Source organism: Diabrotica undecimpunctata, chromosome 1 (assembly GCF_040954645.1).
Source record: "Diabrotica undecimpunctata isolate CICGRU chromosome 1, icDiaUnde3, whole genome shotgun sequence".
Classification (NCBI taxonomy): Eukaryota; Metazoa; Arthropoda; class Insecta; order Coleoptera; family Chrysomelidae; genus Diabrotica; species Diabrotica undecimpunctata.
This window is the reverse complement of record NC_092803.1, coordinates 158,564,464-158,580,879: the sequence shown is the minus strand read 5'-3', so window position 1 is coordinate 158,580,879 and position 16,416 is coordinate 158,564,464.

Below are 16,416 nucleotides of genomic sequence, written 5' to 3'. Positions count from 1 at the left end.
CAAACAAGCTTAAATTATTTCTGTCTTCTCATTATATATTTGCACAAACATTATATTTAAACTATCTGCATAACTTAGTGATGAATTATGTTTGTATTGATATGTTTGATTAAACATATTTTAGTATGACCATGTAGTTTTAAAACTTGATATTTTGTTATTTGTATGTACAAACAAGGTAAACAAAATTTGTTGCTACGTTTAGGGCCCGCTTAACAGTATATTCTATAGCTTGATATATTGCAAACAGTTCTGTGAAATAAATGGAACAGTACTGGTGTAATTAAACATAATATTTATATATTCTTGATTGGTTTGGATATATACAGCACCATCAACTCCTAAATTGGATTTTGAACCGTCCATGAAAATCCTATATGGCTTACCGAACTTGGCAAGTTATTTCTGAATGATAATAGCGTCTAAAATGTATATTTACCTAAATGTATACCGTTTATAATAAAACTAATACCATAAATCACAAAATAACGACAGCATATTCGGAAAAATACCTGAATCGTTTTCAGGAAAAGTGTATTCTACATAAAAACATATAAATTTCACTTGTTTTCGAATAGCTCTATCGTTATGATTTGCGCCGTAACTATCACCTGGTAAATGGAGCTAAAATTAGAGCAAAATAATATTTTATGCATACAGTAAGCAGATCTTTTAGCATAAAATTTCAATTTGCATCTAAGAGAAAGTCACTCTCACCATATTTGTTTTTCAAGGAATTGTTTACGAAAGATTAATGATATAGACTATCCGCTCTTGCTAAAACGATGGATATAGAGGGCGTTTATTCGACCTTTTTTTCTTATTAATACAGGTAATGATTTAGTATTGTCAAAACAATGTTCAGTATTATCAAGTTAATTTTTATAATAATCAGTTTTCATAAAATATATAAACCAACATAATTATGTAAACATAATTGTAGTTTTCTTAAAATATATTTTTGATAAAAGTCAATTTTTTTCTTCTCCATTTATATTAACACTTGATCATAATTTTTTTCATTATGGATTCTAATTTTTGATGATATTAATTTTTTACTGACGAATCTCTGTTTATGATGATTATTTATTAAAAATAATATGTATAATTCCCCTGACATATTTTTTGCTTTTGTCGGTAACCTTATATATTTTTTTCAGTTACTAAACTCTAATTTCACTATTTGGGAGAGTGATTCATCGTTGAAGGCGGAGAAGTGGGAAAAGACGTATGAAAATCCAGTGGCGTACACTCACTTTTATTTCAACGTTAATTATATTATATTGTTGAAATATTATTGTTCAAAATAGGCCATAATATATTTATCTGCAGGTTTTTACTGAAGTTTTACTGAAGAATGAATAATTTCATTTTTTTCTAATAGCATACTCTGTTGCGTTTTACATATCGAAAGTTCATTTCGCGCATGGTCCTGATTAAGACTCTACGAGATATCTTGGGTAATGAGTCATTGTTTTCGAGCTCTTGAGAAATTTTTTTTAGTGTTGAAATTTCACTCCGAAAATAAAATGAATAAATTTTTCAACGTATAATATTCCTTGTCTCGTCATCCAAAACAATGCTTTTTCTACATCTAGTTCTACCTTTTTCTTGCTTTTTATTTTCCGATGTATTTTTAAGTACATGATAAATACAGCTAACGGATACTTTTGTTAAACTGCTACAAATGTCGACCGCTTGGCTAACATTTAATGCCATTTTTCTGCCGTCAATTCCTTCATAAACGTTTCGTATCATTACCTTCCCTTCGGACGTTAACATTTTCCGTCTCTTTTGCGGCTTTTCATTTTTGGAATCAACATCAGAATTTTGCTGTCTTCTCTTGGAACAACTCGGTTTTTCGTCCATTGTATTTCAATAATCACAGAATATAACTAAAAATTTACTATAAAACGATAAACTATAACACTCTTATTATCAATAACACGTTTTATCAATACTACAATACAGTATTGATAAAACAGTATTGACAACAATAAGTTTACAAACTTATCACATAAAATATACTCACAAAATGCAACACATGCACTACCCATAGAAACGCCAATGTAAATGAACCATCGGTTATGTCTTGATGGGCATTTCTTCGGCGAAAAAATAATAAAAACTAGTTTTACAGCTATGTCTGGGTCGGAATTCTAATTTGTAAGCGGAGTTTCCTCGCTAATTTCAACGTTGCCAAACAATTGAAAAATAATGTTTTAAAATATCGATTTTTATTTTATAAATTTAAATATGTAACGAAACGGAACATATAAATAAAATTTATTTCATTACAATTTTGTGCTTAATTTTTACTATTGAAAAAATCATGTTTTTTGGTATTTTTATGACGGTAATAATCGCTGCGTGGAACAATACAGGTTTTGTATGACCATAATTACTACTTATGAACAAGAATTGGCTACACTGTACGACAACTTCTGGTCAAGTCTACTATAGAGAAGCACAAATAAATATACTACTTTATATATTCTGTATTTTCTTATGAGGAAACGCAAATTGCAATTAAGAAAACGGGTAGTTTTCGAGGGCCGCTGTGTACATTTAAATTTGAGGATATTCGGCGTTAAAACTATGAAATCACTCTTCTAAATTGAGGATTTCTACTATAGTTACTTTGTTTTAGTTTTCTTCATGTTCCAAATATATTTCTTAAGTTGTTTTCTGATAATAGTTAAGTTTTAATAATTATTGTATTCTTTTATTAGAATTAAAGTTTTGTCTTTTCGACTTCCAGGTCATATATCGTTTTCAAAATACAAAAAATGATTATTTTGAAAATAATTTTCGAATCGACACGTCAAAAATAAAATATTTCTAATAAGTATATTTCTAATCTAGTCTCTAATCTACTGAAGTGTAAAGCTAGAGAATACTGTGACTATCGAACCATCAGCTTAATGAGCCACACTCTAAAGAAATTTTTAAACATTATACATCAAAGGATTTTCAGAACTGGAGCAAGATAGTAATACTTAGTTTAACATTAACATTACTGTAACAGTAGTTTGGCTTTAGAAACGCAATGGTTACAGAGACCCTTAATGTATTGGCGCAAATATGTATCGATGTTAACCAATCTCTTTATATTTGTTTCCTTGATTTTAACAAGGCATTCGACAAAGTCCTATATAATCGCCTCCTACAGCTACTTTAAGATAAAAGTCTAGACATGAAAGATATAAGAATAATATCAAGCCTTTGCTTTAATCAAGTTGTATCTGTAAATATTGGCAACGAACTATCAGAAGAAATATAAGTACAAAGAGGGGTAAGGCAGGGATGCATACTTTTTCTGCTGCTCTTTAACGTATATTCAAAAGAGATAGTTCAGAAAGCACTAAAGGAAACATCAAGCGGAATTAATGTCGATGGAGAACCTATAAATATCATCAGATACACCGATGATACGATAGTAATCGCGGAGTCGGTTGAAAAATTGCATGATGTAATGAATTAGATTGTGGATAGTAGCAAAGAGACCGGACTTAGTTTAAACATAAAAAAGACGAAATTAATGACCAGAGCCGGTACATAACAATAAAACACGTTATGGATTAGGGATGAACTCATTCAGAAGGTGGACAGAAATACTTACTTGGGAATAATCGTAACCGAAAACAACAATTATACACAGGAGATCATATCACATATTGATAATACACTAAACGATTTAAAAAGTATGTTAAAAAAAAAGGAAATATTAAATACAATTAAAATAGAACATTGCAGAATCTAAGTCATGTCATGGAAAGTGAGGGATATGCGTTAATGGAGATCGATACAGAGAAAGATACTGGGCAGAAGAAACAAAGGCCTACGATCTATATCCTGGCTAAACAAATTAAAACGATGGTACAATTGTACCTTTGTTGAGCTGCTTATAGCAGTACTTTACAACACATCAATAGGAGCATCCACAGACATCAATCTTTAACTCATTCTCAACCCAAAGACTTAGATCCTCATATACGAAAGCTTTTTTTCCTTACATCAAAGGTGTCACTCACAAAATCGACGAAATTCTAAAATCAAGAGGAATAAAGACAATATTTACCCCGGACAAAAACTTTCATCTCTTGTCCGATCAATCAAAGACAACATTCCAAATGAACAACACGGAGTTTATGAAATTTCTTGTACAGACTGCCCTCGATCCTATATAGGGCAAACAAATCGTAGAATTCAAAATAGGATTTATGAATATTCCATTTCTGTTCGCAATTCCGGTTCAATTTCCGCTCTAGGTCAACACCATCTTCATACAAAATTTATTTTGAAAACTCTAGAACCAATTATTCGAGAAGCCACAGACATTTATAAAATGCCAAGTTGTCTTAATAAAAGAGATAACGTCATACGGTTACCTCCACATGGAGACCTCTCATAAATGAAATATAAGAATCAGATATGTTCGCGCCAATACTCAAGCCAATCCTCACGCTAACCCCCATGTCAAGCTCCACCCAAACCAGGTCACCATCGACGGTATAAATGAACCGTCCTTTGTTTCCAGTGGCAGTAATGCATGTTAGTGATTAGTGTAGTAGAGTCTGTGAACTCGGGAGACTGAGACCTAGTAAGCCCTAAAGAAGACATCAGAGAGGGTGTCGAAAGCTCGGTGCAATAAAAAACAACGCAGTTCAACCCGGAAGACTGGTGAGTTTTTTATAGTAGTAGTAATCATAGTTCTAGTTTTAATTGTACTAACCGCGGAAATCTTTCTCCATTAATCTATTATAAATCATCTTCTAGTTTTACTGGTCTAGAACAAATATTAAACATGTTCTAAAAACATAACACATAATGACGGTATTAGATTTTTATTTCGATGCACTGCGGCGGCAAGCCGCTTATACGTATTTCAATCTCTCCAGGTTTCATCAGAGCGGCATATGCCACTGCTCTGAATCGAAACAAAATCTATCCCGTGTTAGGACAATAATTATCAAAATAATTATTTACAGACGTAACAACACCATCTAATATCAACAAGAGAAATCATAAGATTTTTTACTGGCGATTTCTCTTGTTGATATTAGATGGCGTTGTTACGTCTGTAAATAATTATTTCGATAATTATTGTGCTAAGACAGGATATATTTTGTTTCGATTCAGAGCAGTGGCATATGCCGCTCTGATGAGACCTAAAGAGGTTGAAATACGTATAAGCGGCTAGCAGCCGCCCTGCATCGAAATAAAAATCTAATACCGTCATTGTTTTATTTCTTTACTTTGTTTGGAGTAACAGAAACTGACTTCACTACGAATTTTGACCATGATAAACGGCATGTGGAATGCATATTTTAGATTCCCTTGCCGACCAATTCATCAATCTGTTTGCTTTGCAAGTTGTAGAAAGCACAGTGGTAAAGATTTGAATTCAGTTTCGCCAGTAAGAAATCTTATGATTTCTCTTGTTGATGTTCTAAAAACTTATTATTTTTTATTTATAAATTGTTAAGGATGCTGTTCTAACATAATTCTGTAAAAACATTTTGTACATTTATTATTTGTTGTGTGTATTTATTATGTGTTGTCCTTAATTTTGTTTAACGTTTACTTAGAAATAATTTTTAATGAAGCCTAGGAAGGCAATGTGGAGTTCGAATCGGGGGAGAAACTATTAACAACATCGGATATGCAGATGACACCGAGATCATGGCTGAAAGTATCGAAGATCTTCAATTCCTTATAGATCGGGTCACTAGAGAATGCTCTAATAATGGACTAAGCATAAATACAACAAAGACAAAGTTACTTGTGGTTAGTAAAAAAGACCTCGGCGCAATAAAACTAATTGCCAATAATGAACCGATAACAAAAGTTAACCATTTTAAATACCTAGGATGTTGGATAAACGGGATACTAAATCCGGTTGAAGAAATTAAAAATCGTATAGAAAGTGCAAGAGGAGTATTTATGAAACTTAGATCTATTCTGAGAAATTCTGAGCTGGACTTACAGCTGAGAATTAAGTTCCTAAAATGTTAGGTGTATCCTGTATTACTGTATGGATGTGAAACCTGGATTATGAAGGTTAACATAATGAACAAATTAAAAGTCTTCGAGATGTGGTTATATCGTAGAATGCTCAGAATATCATGGGTTCAACACATTTCAAACAGAGAAGTCTTGAACAGAGTAGGTCAAGGTGAAGGCGACTCCGAAACCTTAGTTAATGGATTGGCTTATCAGCAGATGATATATTACATGCCGAAAATCGAGAACGATATCGGCAAATCGTCATGGAAGCTACCCACGCCTAAAACTTGGGCACGGTACTCAAAGAAGCAGACATTTATTATTATAATCGGTTTTTAGTGAATACATTACATTTTTTTAGATATAATAATTGCTTTCTATAAGATATTGTTGAATTTCCAGCTTCTTATAATTACTAAATCAATATCAGTTTAAATTTATCATGCTATAAAATTTTTTGTGACAAATCTTTACAACTGCCATCCTATAACACAATCGCGTAATGATATTCAAAACATTATTCTTGTTAGATATAAACCACACTGAAGTGGTAAGCTTGTTAAACCGGCGATACGTTTGTACGGTCGTACATGTCCCTCAAGAATGGATTTTCGGACAGTTTCAATGGTGTGACATACAATAGCTAGTCTCTAGTCCCATATTTCACTAGCGAACTCTAATTTACTCCCTGACATAACTGTAATAAAGGTTTTGTGTACCTTGACAACTAAAATCTGCCTCATTCCTCATATAAACAGGAAACGGGTTATACGCACAGAATTGGTTATATGTAGTTTCAATATGTTAACCACACCGAAGACGCAAATTGGGTTAATAGCGAAATGTAAAATACTTTATTAATATTATTATACAATAATAATATTAATAGTGTAAGTGATACTTGTACAAGATAATTATTAAAAATTATTTTTCAGAACAACAAAACAACAAAACAACAAAATTTAACAACAAACGACTGCGAAGATAGGAAGAGATGGTGTTTAGGTATCGGACAACGTCGAAAGACGTTCTAAACCGATGTATATATATTTTTCAGAGAACATATTTCATTTTAATAGAATGTGTTTGTCGAAAGAACAATGATTGTCGTTGTCATGAAATTTGCGCATATTTAGTTGTAAATTTATTTGTGTGTAAGTTTAACTTTATGTCACGTTTATATATATATATATATATATATATATATATATATATATATATATTTATATATTTATGACCACTTTCTTCAAGTCATCTGCCCATCAGCTAAAAGGTGTTTAAAAACAGTTCTTCTTTTCTCTAGGTTGCTACTCTAGAATCTTTTTTGCCTATTTGTTGCTCCGTTGTCTTACATTGTGTTCGTGTTCTGCCTATTTCCACTTTAACTTTTTAATATCTTGTATAATATCTTCCACGCTAGTTGTAGGTGGAAATAAGAACTTGTAGGTCTTCTAAATTGTCCGCAAATACTATGGTGTCATCTGCATATCTGATGTTATTTAACCGGTAACCATTTAGCAGAATACCTTTTTCAGTTTCGTGCAAAGCTTCGATAAATATTCTTTCAGAGTACAGATTGAAGATTAGAGGAGACAAAATACAGCCTTGCCTCACTCCACGCATGATTTTCACATAGTCAGTGTGTCCACCTTCAACTCTGAGATTTGCTGTCTGATTCCATTAAAGATTTCTAATTATTTTCAGATCTTGGTTGTTAATTCCTGTTTCTTTTAGTATTTGCATCATCTTGGCGTGCTGTACTCGATCAAACGCTTTCTAGTAATCAACCAGACATTCGTATACGTCGCAGTTGACGTCTCTGCATCTCCGGAATAAGACTTGTACTGAGAACAAAGCCTCTCTTGTACCAACAGCATTTGTGAACCCGAACTGGTTGGTGGAAATTTGACTTTCACCAGCTTGTAAATTCTCTTATGAATTATCTTTAGAAACAATTTTAGGAGATGACTCATGAGACTTATAGTACGGTTATCTTCGCATTTTTTAGCTCCTGTTTTTTTTTGGAAGTGCAATTAACTCAGATTTCAGCCATTCTGTTGGTATTTCTCCAGAGTTGTATGTGTTGTTGAATATCTTCAAAATTATTGCTATTGTTGTGAATTTATTAAAAGGTTCAATATTTATAACACTTACGGATTTAATTTATTTCTTTATTTATATTAACTTATCTGACAATAATTTATTATATCCGTACGTAACAAATTCGCGAGCGCGGGGTCTGAGAATTAACTGTTCCTTCCAAATAAAATGTCCTTTATATATGCCATTGCCTTTACGCTAGAATCATCGAACAGCCTTCTCGATTAGCGGCGAAATTATAACGGTAAGGCAAACGGGTATTTACATCGGCTCGACCGTTTCTGGAAGGTCCCTTCAGGTAAATTTCTGCCGGCTAATAGAATACTCTCGTAAAATCTAAAAACAGAACAGCATTAGTCATAATATTTACGGTTATTTTAGGCCAGGATAATTATCGTAACATTGCCCCCCTCTTAAAAGATGGTTCCTCCTGGAACCTTGTCGGGACTGAAACCGGAACTGTATGCTGGTATCGGCAACTGGACCCTCTTTTACAACTTCCAGTTGTATAAAAATGACAAGGGACGGTTTTCTCTCCGCACCAGTAACTATGCGGATTGCAACAGACTAACACCTGGACTTCGGTGTCTTTAAAGATCTCCTCCACCATATTTCGGATAACCCTCCAATCTAATTGGCGGCACTCCAACTTTAGCATGGCTAACTTTTGCACGTCGGACTCTAGTACGTGCCCTCTCAATTGAAGTAAGGCTTCCCATACATCTCGGTAGGTAGGTTGGTCACGGGCAGTGTCTTTTGTTACCAGGTAGAAAAGGTAACGTGATGCATCTTGGAGTTTCAAGGTTTTACCGGGAGCTGGCACCTGGCATTGAAGTTCTGCAACTCGACCAAACTTCCTTCGAAAGACGGATGCCAACCCTGGTGCGTCTTTGATACTGGCCGGGATGGTAAGGGCCAGCGAGTAGTCATCGGGGAGCGCGAGTAGATCTTGCTTTTCCTCAGTGGTAACACCATGTCTTGCTTTACCGGTACCTCCATAGGCACCCATGAATTCCTTAAACGTGAGGTCAGACACGTCTTGGACTTGGTTTACTTCCACTTCTTCATCTACGTCGTGGTCACCTTCGAAAGACGCCAGCCGGTTATGGTGTACTATCATCGGCTTTCCCCTCGGAATCTTGCTTATTCGGTAGATGACATCGTTGATCTTCTCCATGATGAGGTATGGACCTTCCCAAAACTGCTGCAATTTGGGAGAACAACCTTTTCGCTTCTTGGGATTATACAGCCATACTTTGTCGTTCTTCTTAAAGCAACCCTTTTCGGCTTGTGTATCGTACCGTTTCTTCATTCGGTCGCTAGCGATCTGAAGGTGGGAACGGACCAACTCATGTACACCGTCCATTCTTCTTCGTAATTCGATCACATAATCTTCACCTGCTACATCTTCTCCAGGTCGACACCCAAATTCTAGATCACAAGGTAGTCGCATTTCGCGTCCGAATAGGACTCTGGCTGGTGTCTGGCCCGTTGATTCGTTAACAGCAGATCTGTAGGCCATTGTGAAGAACGGAAGGTATTGGTCCCAGTCTCGCTGATGATCGGACACCATCTTTGTCAAATACTTGCCAACTGTCCTATTCATTCGTTCTACCATACCATCCGATTGCGGATGATACGCGGTAGTTCTTGTTTTCTTCATGCCTAGTCTATCACATATTCCTTGGAATAGATCACTTTCAAAGTTCCTGCCTTGGTCACTATGGATCTCCAAAGGCACTCCAAATCGGCTGATATATTCTTGGATCAACTTATCTGCAACGGTGGCGGCCTTCTGGTCTGGAAGTGCATAAATCTCGACCCACTTAGTGAAGTAATCCATTACTACCAACATGTACTTGCCCCCATTTTCACTTTCTGGAAATGGCCCTGCAATGTCCAAAGCTATTCTTTCAAACGGGCTTCCAACATTATATTGTCTCATAGGAGCTCTCCTTTTCCGGTGAGGCCCGTTACTCGTAGCACAAATAGTGCATTTCTTACACCAGTCTTTTACGTCGTCGGAACTGTTCATCCAATAAAACCGTTCCCGAATTCGCTGAAGGGTTTTCCTTACACCAAAATGCCCTCCCGATGGACTGTCGTGTAACTGACGAAGTACTTCGGCTATTCTGCTCTTTGGGATCACCAACTGTCTTCTTTTCTCTGAACCGTCATCATTTTCCAGGACTCGTTTGAGCAAGCCATCTTCGATGATAAATGAGTCCCACTGGGCCCAATACGTCTTAACTACTGAGCATAGGTTTGATATTTCCTGCCAAGGTGGTCGACGGTTTTCCTCTTTCCATTTTCGGATTTTCTGTATAACTGGATCTCTCTCTTGTTCTTCCCTTATCTTAGTAGGCGTCCAGTCGTCGTTGACAATCGTCGTTCTTAGCACTGCTGCTTCCTTGGATTCCGTTTTGTTGCAGTGGGAACACTCTGCGGGGCATGGCCTTCTGGAAAGAGAATCAGCATTTCTGTGGCTAACTCCGGCTCGGTGCTCAATCTTAAAATCGTATTCTTGGAGTCGTTCGATCCACCTGGCTATCTGACCCTCTGGATTCTTAAACTGCATCAACCACTTAAGGGCGGCATGGTCGGTTCGGATTAAAAACTTCCTTCCATAGAGGTATTGATAGAAGTGCTCTACTGATTTAACTACTGCTAGAAGTTCTCTTCTCGTGACGCAATAATTCCGCTCAGGTTTTGAAAGAACTTTACTAAAATATCCGAGGACTCGTTCCTGTCCTCCTTGAATCTGAGACAGCACTCCTCCAATTCCCACATTACTTGCATCCGTATCTAAGATGAACTCTCCTTCTGGCAGTGGATACCCCAAAATTGGTGCTGTTATTAAATGCTTTTTCAACGTTTCAAAGGCATTTTGGCAGTCTATATCCCAGCGGTATTCTCTTGCTTCCTCTGTAAGTCGCGTTAATGGCTTAGCGATATCTGCAAACTTCTTAATAAACCTCCGGTAGTAAGTACATAGTCCAAGAAAACTTCTCACTTGATGTTTGTCAGTTGGTTTTGGCCATTCCTTAATGGAATCGATTTTTCCCTTATCCACGGCCACTCCTTCTTTACTGACTATATGACCCAGATAATTGACTTTACCTTGAAATAGCTGGCACTTCTTGGGGTTTAGCATCAATTGGGCAGCTTTAAGTCGGTTAAAAACGTTTTCTAAATTCCTCAAATGATCTTCGAATGTCTCCCCCAAGACGATTATGTCATCTAAATAAACCAGGCATGTTTTCCAAGATAACCCTCTCAACACATTTTCCATAAGCCTCTCAAATGTCGCAGGAGCATTACAAAGTCCAAATGGCATAACGTTGAATTGCCATAATCCAGATCCTGTGGTGAAGGCTGTCTTTTCTTTATCGACTGGGTCCATTTCTACCTGCCAGTATCCAGACTTCAAATCTAAAGTAGAAAACAATTTACTTCCAGCCAATGTGTCCAATGTGTCATCGATCCGAGGCAGAGGATAACTATCTTTCTTGGTAACGTTGTTCAGCAAACGGTAATCCACACAGAACCTCGTCGTTCCGTCTTTCTTCTTAACCAGGACCACCGGAGAGACCCATGGACTCGTAGAAGGTTCTATCACCCCGTCTTTCTTCATTTCCTGAACAATCGTTTCAGCTTCCTCTCTCTTCGCCTGTGGTAATCGTCGAGCTGTTTGACGAATTGGCTTAGCATTACCAGTATCAATTTTATGCTTAACAACGGTAGTTCTTCCCGTCTTTCCTCCTTTCGGTACGAAAATATCACGATACTGCCGAAGAAATTCCCTTAATTTCCTTTTCTCCATCTGATTTAGAGACTGTCCTGCAACTGCAACCATTTGGTCGAATTTGTCGTTGGAATTATCAGATGTTGTCGCCTGACGAATTATGGATGTCACAGGTACACAAGTTCCTACTTTTGTCTCTTTCTTTATGGTCACTGGGTAGTCGTTGACATTGATAAGTCTCACAGGAATTTCTTTAGCCGAAGTCACCAATTCCTTTCCAATTATGATTCCACGGCCAACCTCATCGTCGTGGTTCCAAGGCTCCATCATAACAGGTCTCCCTTCGTCTACAATTCCCTGTAGTCGCGCTACTATGATCGTTTCGCTTCTCGCAGGCACGACTGTATCTTCTGTAATGGCTGCTTGCACAGTGTTGTCATTATGTGGATGGAGAAATACCTCCTCGTTGCCAACTTTGATTACCTTATTCTTAAAATCCAATTGGAATCCATGCATATTCATTACGTCCATTCCTAATATAACATCCTCTTCGATGTCAGCAACTATAACAGTATGGACAAACTTTTCTGCCCCAATTCCCAATTGTACCTGGATTTCTCCATGAATGTTGGCATTTTCACCTGTAGCGGTCCGAAGTCGCAACCTCATTGGTAATAGTTTCTTACGGCTGTTTATAACTGTTGGGCGTATAATGGTTCTGGTCGCTCCGGTATCCACCAACAACGCATGTCTTTTACCATTTATTTCTCCATCTACATATACACTATCTTCACGACATTTCAAAGAAGCTATTAGTATAAGAGGGTCTTTGGAAAAGTTCCGGGTCGAAGCTGCTCCCCTAAAGCCGACTCGTTCTGGTTTTCCTGATGGTGAGTTTCTTGATTTTATGGTCTTCGTTTTCTTGCATGTAATACTTTTCATCATATTAACGAGCTGGTCAAGTTTATCTTCATCTCCTTCCTCTTTTACAGTCCTAACTTTACTGTACCCGCCAGAGGCCTGCGTAGCTGACTCGTATTCGAGGGCGGCGGATAGGACATCAACCAGCGTCTTGTGACGAGCTAATCGCAGTGTTCTCTGCATTTCATGATCACGAAGACCATCAATAAACGTTTGAACGGCCAATTTTTCCATCATGTCTTCGGGAGCTGTTGGATAAGCATATCGTACTAATCTGGCAATATCTACCTCATATTCTTGAAGAGCCTCATCTTTCTTCTGTCTACGATTTTTAAGCTGTGACTGATATACATGCTCCAAATGTTCGTGGCCATATCGCATATTTAACCTCTTCTTCAGTTGTTCGAAATCATCGGTCTCCTCTACGGCTATGGTCTGAAGCACATCTAAGGCATCTCCTCGAAGGGCGATAGTCAGGTTTACAGCCTTTTCTTTTTCAGACCATCCATTTGCTCTTGCGGCTGATTCGAACTGTTTCATGTAGTTGTTCCATGATGATTTTCCGTCGAAAGTTGGGACTTTAACATGAATAGAACCTCCACTTCCTTCAAATTTCGGCCGTGTCTCCAACTTAAATTTCGTCTCGTCTTCTTTTATCTCCACTGTAATCGGATTGTTACCTCTCTCTGCTGTCCCTGTTTCCTCCATCTTCTTTTCCATCTCTTTCCATATCTTTTCTTCGAAGGCTAACATATCGGCAGCAACTTGGTTTTTTAATGAAGATATTCTATCGTCCAGGGCAGACATCTCAGAAGTGACTTTAGAGATTTCCGAAGAGATGTTAGCAGAGACTTTGCTTTCCAGCGAAGAAATCTCGTTAGAAACTTTGTCTTCCAACGAAGCGATGTCGCCGGAAACTTTGGCTACATCAGAAGAAACTTTCGAAATATCGTCAGAAACTTTGTTCTCTAATGATGCGATGTCACCAGAAATTTTCGAAATCGACGAGAGGACAGCATCATGTTTGTCTTCAAATATATAAGTCTCTGGATCTAGTCCTTCTTCTAGCAAAGCGTTCTTTAGTCGTTGGACTAACTCAGCCTTTTTTCCGGTAGAAGCTAATTCTCTGTCTTCAAGATGTCTTCTTAAATTAGTCACTGTCAGCTCATAAATCGTAGCCATTTTCACAATTTATTTTATATTCACTTGTATTATTATTATAAGTCTAATTTATGTTCGATCTCACTCTGACACCATTTGTTGTGAATTTATTAAAAGGTTCAATATTTATAACACTTACGGATTTAATTTATTTCTTTATTTATATTAACTTATCTGACAATAATTTATTATATCCGTACGTAACAAATTCGCGAGCGCGGGGTCTGAGAATTAACTGTTCCTTCCAAATAAAATGTCCTTTATATATGCCATTGCCTTTACGCTAGAATCATCGAACAGCCTTCTCGATTAGCGGCGAAATTATAACGGTAAGGCAAACGGGTATTTACATCGGCTCGACCGTTTCTGGAAGTTCCCTTCAGGTAAATTTCTGCCGGCTAATAGAATACTCTCGTAAAATCTAAAAACAGAACAGCATTAGTCATAATATTTACGGTTATTTTAGGCCAGGATAATTATCGTAACACTATTGATTCGTTGTCCATTAGTTTGGGTAGTTCTATCAGGGCCTGTCGCTTTGCCATCCTTTAACTGTGTTATTGCGGAGTAAACTTGCTGCTGTAATATTCTGGGTCCATCATTTACCTCTTCTTCTAGCTCAAATGTGTTATCTCTTTGGTCTTCAAATAGTTTTTCTAGATATTCTTTCCAAGTTCTTATTTTACTCTGTTTGTCCAAGATGATGTTTCCGCCAGAATCAGTTATATTTCCTTTCTGCGTTCGTCTTAGTCCCCGTGAGTTCTTTAATTTTCCTATGTACATTGTGACTATCGTACTTTGATTGCAGAGTCTCAATTTCTTCGCATCTTTCCCTTGCTTCTTTTTCTTTCGCTTCTCTGATTTTCTTTGTTATCAATATATTTATTGTTTTATATTTGTCTAGGTCATTTTTGGCTTCTCTTCTCTCGTCTATTAGTTTGAGGATCTCATCTGTCATCCATGATTTTTTCTTCATTAATCTATCTGTCTTAAGTGTTTATCCTTTACATTTTCACTATTTCTGTATGTTCTATATAAAGTATGTTTGATCGTTTGCTCTTCGTTCAATTCGTCTCTAATTGCAGTCACTTGCTCGTTTTACGTGGCTTGGTCTCTCATCCTTATCAAGGTCTTTCAGCATACGTAGGTTGTATGATTGTACTTTCCTTTTCTGCACTGTTTTGTGTTTGACTTAAAATACTCCCACCAGTAGAACGTGGTCTGTCTCCAAGTCTGCTCTAGGATAAGTCTTGACAGATGTAAAGCTGTTTCGGAATCTTTTATTTACTAAAATGTAGTCTATTTGATTCCTAATAATTCTCCGGGGTCTGTCTTGAGGAATAAACATTGTAGTGAATAATAAAGTGAAGAGATTTGGGGCTCAGGAGATTGAGACCCTGGAAGCCCCGAAGAAGACATCAGAGATGACGTTGAAAGCTCGGTATAGTGCAAGTCGTCTTAATCAATAAATGCTTCTTATATATCACATATTTTTATAACTGTTTATATCATTATACTGTATTGTTTAGATATAGTATTTATAGCTATTGTATCAGCTATAAGAAGTTGTAATGATATTATATTTGGTTGAAACAACTGTAGAAGGATTACGATATAGTTCCTATAAAGAAACTCTGGAAAGTATTGCTAGAAACCAATATTAGTTTCACTCTAATCAAACCATTACGGAATTTGTATAAATGATTAACATCTACAATTAAAAATAGATTAATACAGATATTCCTTGTCGGTAAAGGTTTACGTTAAGGATGTTGTATTTTGATGCTGTTTAAGATATATGATGCGAAGGTATTGACACAATGAAAACGCAAATGTATAGGTATGGGTATATACCTTCTAAAACTGTGCTGCAGTGATCTCAGTTTGGGAACCAATATGTGGATAGTGAGGTGCTACGTTCTTCCAGTGTTACTATATGGAGTTGAAGCCTGGACACTGACGCAAGCCACTGAAAACCGAATCGAAGCCTTCGAGATGTGGATATACAGAAGGATACTAAAAATATCTTATGTGGACCATGTCACCAACGTTGAGGTCCTACAGCGCATGACAAAAGAAAAAGAAGTGCTTAATTTAATTAAACAACGGAAGCTTGAGTACCTCGGCCACGTGATGCGGAACGAAGAAAAATATCGAATTCTTCAACTTGTTATGCAGGGTAAAGTATGGTAAAGTATGCAGGCAGAAGAGGACCGGGACGCCGTCGTATCTCGTGGTTGCAAAATCTCCGACAATGGTTTGGGATAACCTCAGCGGAGCTGTTTCGCAGAGCAGTCAACAAAACCATGATAGCCTTGATGATCGCCAACATCCGGACCGGATAAGGCACTGAAGAAGAAGTTGAAAATTGAAAAAAGTAATTTAAAAATAGAGTATCTGCCAATAGGAACCCATATGACAAACATCACGTTAGAAGATAACACAATTATGCCCTGTGAGTAATACCCATATCTTGTAAT